A 6,740-nucleotide genomic window follows, 5' to 3' on the forward strand; every position below is an offset into this window, starting at 1 on the left:
TCACTGTGTGTAGTATGTGTGTGGTAGTGTTTTACCTCCACTAAAAGGACCTGATAAAGGTTAGCAGTCTCACTCAACAGCTGATGGTAAATTTAGCCTCCTTTTCACACAGTCCCACACACGAGCCTTTCTCTACTGTATCAGACCAAATCCAGGCATGTTCCTGCACTGAAGAGATGTGCTATTATTTAACGTATTAATTATCAAAACCAGAGATGGTTCTAATGTTTCGGGGAAAGATTTCCATTTTGTGTAAAGGGCAAAAATCTGGATTAAGTTTGATGAAGGTTGGTCTTCTAAAGAAGTCAGGTGTATTTCTAGATGCAAATGAATGTAATGGAACAACTGTTTCTGATTAATGACACTGTCAAACAAGTACCAATGGATGGTGATGAGAACGGCTTGCAGAATGCCAAAACCACACTTTTAATTTGGTGTTCTCGCTTAACTCTCATCTTTAAATTTGGAAATTGCGAGGCTCACTCAGGAGAATCTAATATTTACTGGGCCCATTTAAGAACAGAGGGAAATGAATGCTCTGATCTAAGAAGCACTGCAGGAAAGAGGCCGTTTTTGGCATTGTAATGTGTTTTTGTGATCCAGTCTAAATCTAACCCAGTGTCCCAATTCTTAAAATGATCTGAGGTCTTAAGATTGCTACCATAAGTAATCCTGTGGAAAACAGAAATGTATCACCTACTGTGCCCCTTTTAAGAGGTCTAAAGTTGCATCAGATGAGCTCCTCTGGTAATTTCTCTGTGCTGTATTTGCATGCACTGTGCTGTAGTAATCACATTACTGACATTTTCTAACTGCTCCCAGCTCGAACACATGCTGACATTATTTGTGGGTGAAAGGTTGCTTTGCAGATACTACAATCCAAGTGGTTTGCCACAACACTGTGACCTTGCAGTCCTGGAGCCAGACTTTATGTAACACATGCAGTGACATGGAACATGAACATATGACAGAGCTACGTGTGCTAAGCTGGTTTCCCTTTTGCAGTTGAATACGTCTGGCGTTAAATAAAAGAATACATGGATATTAATTATCTTAAAACAAAATGTGGTGGTGTGCAGCCCCCTCTTGCCTACATAAATACTGAAATAGGGCACACGTGGCCAGTCTAACATATGTGGTTTACAGTTTAAAAAAAAATATTTATATGTATAAATTTTTTGTTGAAGCAGGAGACAAATCTATGCCACAGGGACGCTTGCTTCTAAAACCTATATTTCTACAGCTTACCCCATGGGTAATGGTAAGAGACAAAAAGTTTACTTTGAACTCTTACAAGAAAGGTCTATTTAAGTGCATTGTATTCAGTACAATTGTATCTTTATGTAACAGGTAGATACAAAAACGAGGAGCAGGAGAGTCCAAAACAAAGAACCAGCAGTTCTGGAATCAAGCCGCTTGGCTAGCGGAATACACTAAGCAGTTCAGGGGGCCGGCGGTGTGGCCAACAACACGAGCCAGATACTCAGACGGCTTGGCAGGTGGCCGGCGACAGACACAATGGGGCCAAGGACCCTCGGGTGGCTTTGGTGGAGGCCAGTGACAGAGTCAAACGGAGCAAGACCAGGCAGCACAGGACCGGCCAGTGCAGAGACCTCTGCTGGATATGGAGCCGGCTGGGGTTGCACAGGGCACAAAGCAGGCTCTGGTGACCCCTTGGACTCAGGCAGACAGAAACCTATTACTTCCGGTTCAAGCTCTGGTGATGGGTGTCCCTCAAGCTCAGGTAGAGAGGGACCCACTGGCTTGGTTCCTGAAGCAGGCGGTGACGTGGAGGCTGGGGCAGCTCAGCTGAGCACCCAGCCTCCTGTGTCAGGTCGGTGCTCAGCTGATCTTATGCCTGAGACAAAGCTGGAGGTGAGAAAATGCTGTTACTCACCACAGCTGGTTGCACTGGAGGAGTCATGGATTCTGGCAGGGTTGAGGAGCACCGCTGAAGCTGAAGGTGCATTGGGGGCCGAGTCCTCATCCTCCGACCACATTCCTGACAGGAAAGAGGCAAGTAATGAGTGATCAGGCTGAGGCAGTGAAGAGGAAGGACTCATCCACCGCTGTGGAGATGTCGAGGCTAGAGAGCTGAGGTCTGGCAATAAGTTCAGGAAACCACTTCTTATTGCTGAGGGCTTTGGTGAGGGAGATGCGGCTGCAGAACAGCGTGGCTGCTGAGGCGAAGCTTGTGTGGAACGTTGCTGTGGTAGGGAATAGATGGCTGAGTGTGAAGAGTGTTAGGTGAGGTGCTGCTGTAGCGAAAATGGGGATTGAAGGGTGGAGACAAATTCCTGTGGTCAGGTTGGCAATAACTCTGCATACTGGGGCCAGGCATGAACCAAACTGTAGATCCTTTGCCTGAACTTCACTTTTTCCTCTAAATGACAAGGGAACAGCCACCGCCCACCGAGAAAGCAAACTGGTTCTAAAACTCCTCAAATCCATTCTGGTTGGAGTCTACTGTCGAGACCTGCGGGATGCATATCGTGTGGAGATGAATGAGCACCCAAATGCAAATGATTCAGGAGAACAGGAACTGGTTAACATAAGGCGAGGAGTGTATTAAGGCTGATACAAAACAAGGAAAAAACTAAAATGCAACAAAGAACCTAAACTTGGAAATACTAAAACATGAAACCTGACAGACACAGATAGATAAACAGAGACTCCAGTGTGGGATAAGGGGAGACTGAGACAGTATATATAGAAGGAGAAGATTAGGGAAGTGGAAACGCATGGGAACACAGCAGGAACAAATAAACATAATGAGACAGGGGACGCAAAACTGATCACAATGCACATGAGCAAGCCCTAACAAAATAAAACAAGAAGTAGCACAAACACTGAGACTCAGACAAGGACATGGGAGCTTGACTCTAATACGGGGATAAACAAACATGGAAACACACAACAGACCAGGGAGACAAAGGATGAAACACAGAGGGAAGAATGTGGGAACAGGTAAGGGAGCGAGAGAGAGACGGGACGAGGGAGCGTGACACAGAGGGAGATACGTGAACATGGAGACAACACACTGAGGACAAGATAGAAAGGGAAATGCTGAAGGAAACCAAATAACCTAAAATAAACCTGAATCACTAGAGATAAACATAATCAGAAACACATAAGCACAAGAAAACTAAACTAGGAAACATAACCAAATATTCAAGATCAAAACAATAAATAAACAAGACTCATAAGTCCAGAACACAAAACACTGGGTCAAAGACCCGGAACCATGACAGATATAGGCAGATAATACTAAAGTATTGGTCCACACCTCTAAATCTTTGAATTTAAGTGTTTTCAGAGGAAGGTCTGGGCTTTTCTGCTTAGGTTTCTTCCTCCTGCTACCCAGCCCCAGATAAACGGAAGAAATGGGATAGATGGAAGTACAGTCCCATTGACAGTGTAATATGAAATCTAGCACCGAACCATGCAGTCTGCCTTCACAAACACTCGTGACAGAGTTGGTCATTCTAAAAAGCTAGCTGAAATCAAACATGGTAATGTAATAGGATGCCACCAATATTCCACGATGAACTGTAAGTGGCATTATTGCAGAGAGCAAGCATTCAGGAGCAACAGTTAATAAAGTGACAGACCATATAAAGTTACAGCATGGGTTGCTGAGTGAGGTGCGTAGTGCAATTTTGCAGAATCTGTAACTGCAGAACCTTTGTGCTGATTAACATCACCACAAAGACTGCACACTAGGAGCTTCATTTCATGGTTTTCCGTGATTGAGCAGCTCATGTAGGCATAAAGTGTGTCTCAGTACTTTGTCCATATATTTTTTAATTAATAGATATGAATGCACCTATCCTTCATCTTAACATGAATGAACAGAGTGATACATAGATGAGAAAATATGTTAGACTCTATCTATACATCTCCTTAATGCTGTGACAGATGGATAAAAACATATATTTTGATCATGGGCCGTAAATAAAAGATGGATGAGCTATTTATACATCTCCTTAATGGGTGGGCCAGTCACAGTGAAACTTTGCACAAACATTGTCACACATGCAGCGATTATTAACATCTGTATGGTTTTTGAAATTATTATAAATCCCATTTACTTTCATTTTTGTATTCATTATCCCCTTGCGAACGCATTTTTAATGCATTTCTTTCTCATCTCACGTGACTGTGTTCTTTCTCTTTAATGTAACTTAACGGTCAGTGAACTTTTTGTTAGTCACCACTAAATACGGAATGAAGGATGGGTTTTTGCTACTTATAAATAATTTTAGCTTGAGGCATTTCTGTAATTGTTACACTTTTAAGACCAAGAAGCTATGTGGTGACAATATCCATACGACTTTTCATGTACGTCATCAATATATGGGTAGATTTTAACGCGGTGTATTTATCCATCTGCTTGTATGGTCTGCAGTTTAATAGATATTGAAATTGATGGATGATGTATTTAGACTGACAAACCATATCATGTGCATCATAGAGTGTAGATTCATACATTAAAGTATATATGAATATTCAAAGGAGACTGTATATAAGACACCAAGAAAGTACATGATTTTATGTCATTATCCTTGTGCATTAGGGCAGCGTTATTATTACAGTCTTTTACAATTAACTTAGCTAAATGGAGTTGCAAGCTGAGCTTATACTTTCTAACCTACTGGTCACAAGTTTCAAAATGCTGCTTTGTTTTGGGCAACAGGGTCTGTTGGTTGGATTTGGTGCTCAACAACAGAAACACACACATGCTAAATTACTTTGGTTTCATGTTGCGAAAAGACTCTTAATTATAACTCTTTAAAAAAATGAAGATCGCTAAATATTGGCAGTATACCATCTTCTGGTAGAGTAACAAACTAACCTGAAGCACACATTTTCCCTGTAAAGGAGAATCTTAGACTCTTTGCATATAGATGTTGTTGTGTGTCAAACTGTGGTGCCTCCCAAGTGATGTACTGCAGTGCTAATGCATTGTTTAGTCAGCACTTTACACCTGAGCGTATGCAGCTGCGGACATGTGAGGTTTTATTAAATACCCTTTCCTTCAAGGACCGAGGGAGGTCTAAAGCATAACACTAGATTTTAACTGTAAAATTACTGAACAAGAATTTTAAAAATGCAAATAACTGGAAGAAAACTGCGGTGAAATTTGTATGTTTTAGAAAGAAAGGTTAAAGAAAATAAAGAAGAAAGAAAAAACTGGTTTGGTGTGCATTGATCTCAAAGTGGATGTCAAATTTGTGTCCAGCTCTCATTCGCTTGTCTGTTCTCATCAGCGGTGTCTGCAGGCCACTGTCGCTTTTGCTCGCAGAATCTATCACATAAAGAAAGCATCTGATATGATAAGAGGACTCTATTATCTGACTGGTTTAATCGAGGACGAGGTATGTGTCTGATCTTTCAAGTGATGTCATCACCTCACCCACAGAATAAACTCACAGCGGAGAGCAGACATGGAGATAATGTACTGTAGGGAAACAGGAAGAGCTGACTTGCATAAAATGAATGCCAAGCTGTCCCCTAAAGACAGAGCATGCACTTCATACAAATGCAGTATAAACCTTCAGCTTATGCTCAGTTTCTGTTTGTCTTGTAATGCAAAGGGAAAGCAGGAAATCGCAAAACAATGAATGAGTCAATAAACACATTTATGGAGATCCTGACTCTGCTGGGACCAAGTTTGAAAATTTATATCTTGCAATTTTATGAATGAATTCTTGAAACATTTATGTTTCTAGGGGAGGTGTGCCAAGCATATCCCACCTGTTCTTTTGAAGCAACCCTTCTGATTTTCATTCATGTAGTTACCCCATTCAGGGACTGTTCGAACTGCTGGGGTTCAGCAGCTTTGCCAGTTGATGATTGTTGTTGTGGGATCAGGAGATAATATGTCACTTACAGGATTTTTATTGTATTTCTTTAGCAGGCTTGCAGATGTGAACCAGCAAAACTTTAGGTCACAAGCACACTTCTCAGACCCTCCAGGGAGAAGAGAATGTTGCATGTTTACTTAACCTGCCATGACTTTGGAGTAAAGATGTGACTTAATGGCATCTGGCAGGAATGGCTGCTGCGCATTGGAAGCCCGCTGCTTATGTCTGGCTTGCAGGGAAGCCGGATGGGCTTCCATTTGGAGGTAAATGTCGGTTTATATTAGTAGCAGAGCGGCACGACTATAGCGTCTACCTCTTGCGGAGCTGACAGTGACATCACTTCAGAGTCTGACATTATCATTAACATTAAATGGGACGAGTGAATGAGTTCACAGTGACACGTGTCTTTGTCTACATAGCTGATGTCACCTCCATACTGACCTGAACATGTATAAAAGCACCATCACTCTGTCTCACACCCACATGTAGCTCTGTTTAAATCGAGCTAACAATGTCAGGCTAGGCGAAATATATCAGCTGCAGTACACATTATTTTCATTCATTACATGAGAGGTAATTTTAATACAGTCTGGTGTTTATATGCACTGAATTATTTAAATAAAACAGTGTGACATCCACTAAGGTGATGAATATATTATGGATGTTTCTTCCTCCGGCAGCTATCTTATCTCTTTGGCAACTATTTTTTTGCACTATCCCCAACCCGGAGAACCAGTTCAGCCTAGACGCTGTACCACTTCTGGAAAGCATGGTAGCATATGTCCAAAGGCATTACATACACTCAGAAAGGCAGAAATGTGCAGCCAAAGTAACTTTATGCTCTTCATTTTATGTGTTCTTTTTATCTTGGAA

At 41.8% G+C, this 6,740-nt stretch overlaps 1 protein-coding gene across 1 annotated transcript in view; it reads left to right on the forward strand.

The window, feature by feature from the left end:
- syngap1b (synaptic Ras GTPase activating protein 1b) overlaps nt 1-6,740 on the forward strand; it is a 175,166-nt gene that overhangs the window by 10,511 nt on the left and 157,915 nt on the right.

Source organism: Oreochromis niloticus, linkage group LG11, assembly GCF_001858045.2.
Source record: "Oreochromis niloticus isolate F11D_XX linkage group LG11, O_niloticus_UMD_NMBU, whole genome shotgun sequence".
Classification (NCBI taxonomy): Eukaryota; Metazoa; Chordata; class Actinopteri; order Cichliformes; family Cichlidae; genus Oreochromis; species Oreochromis niloticus.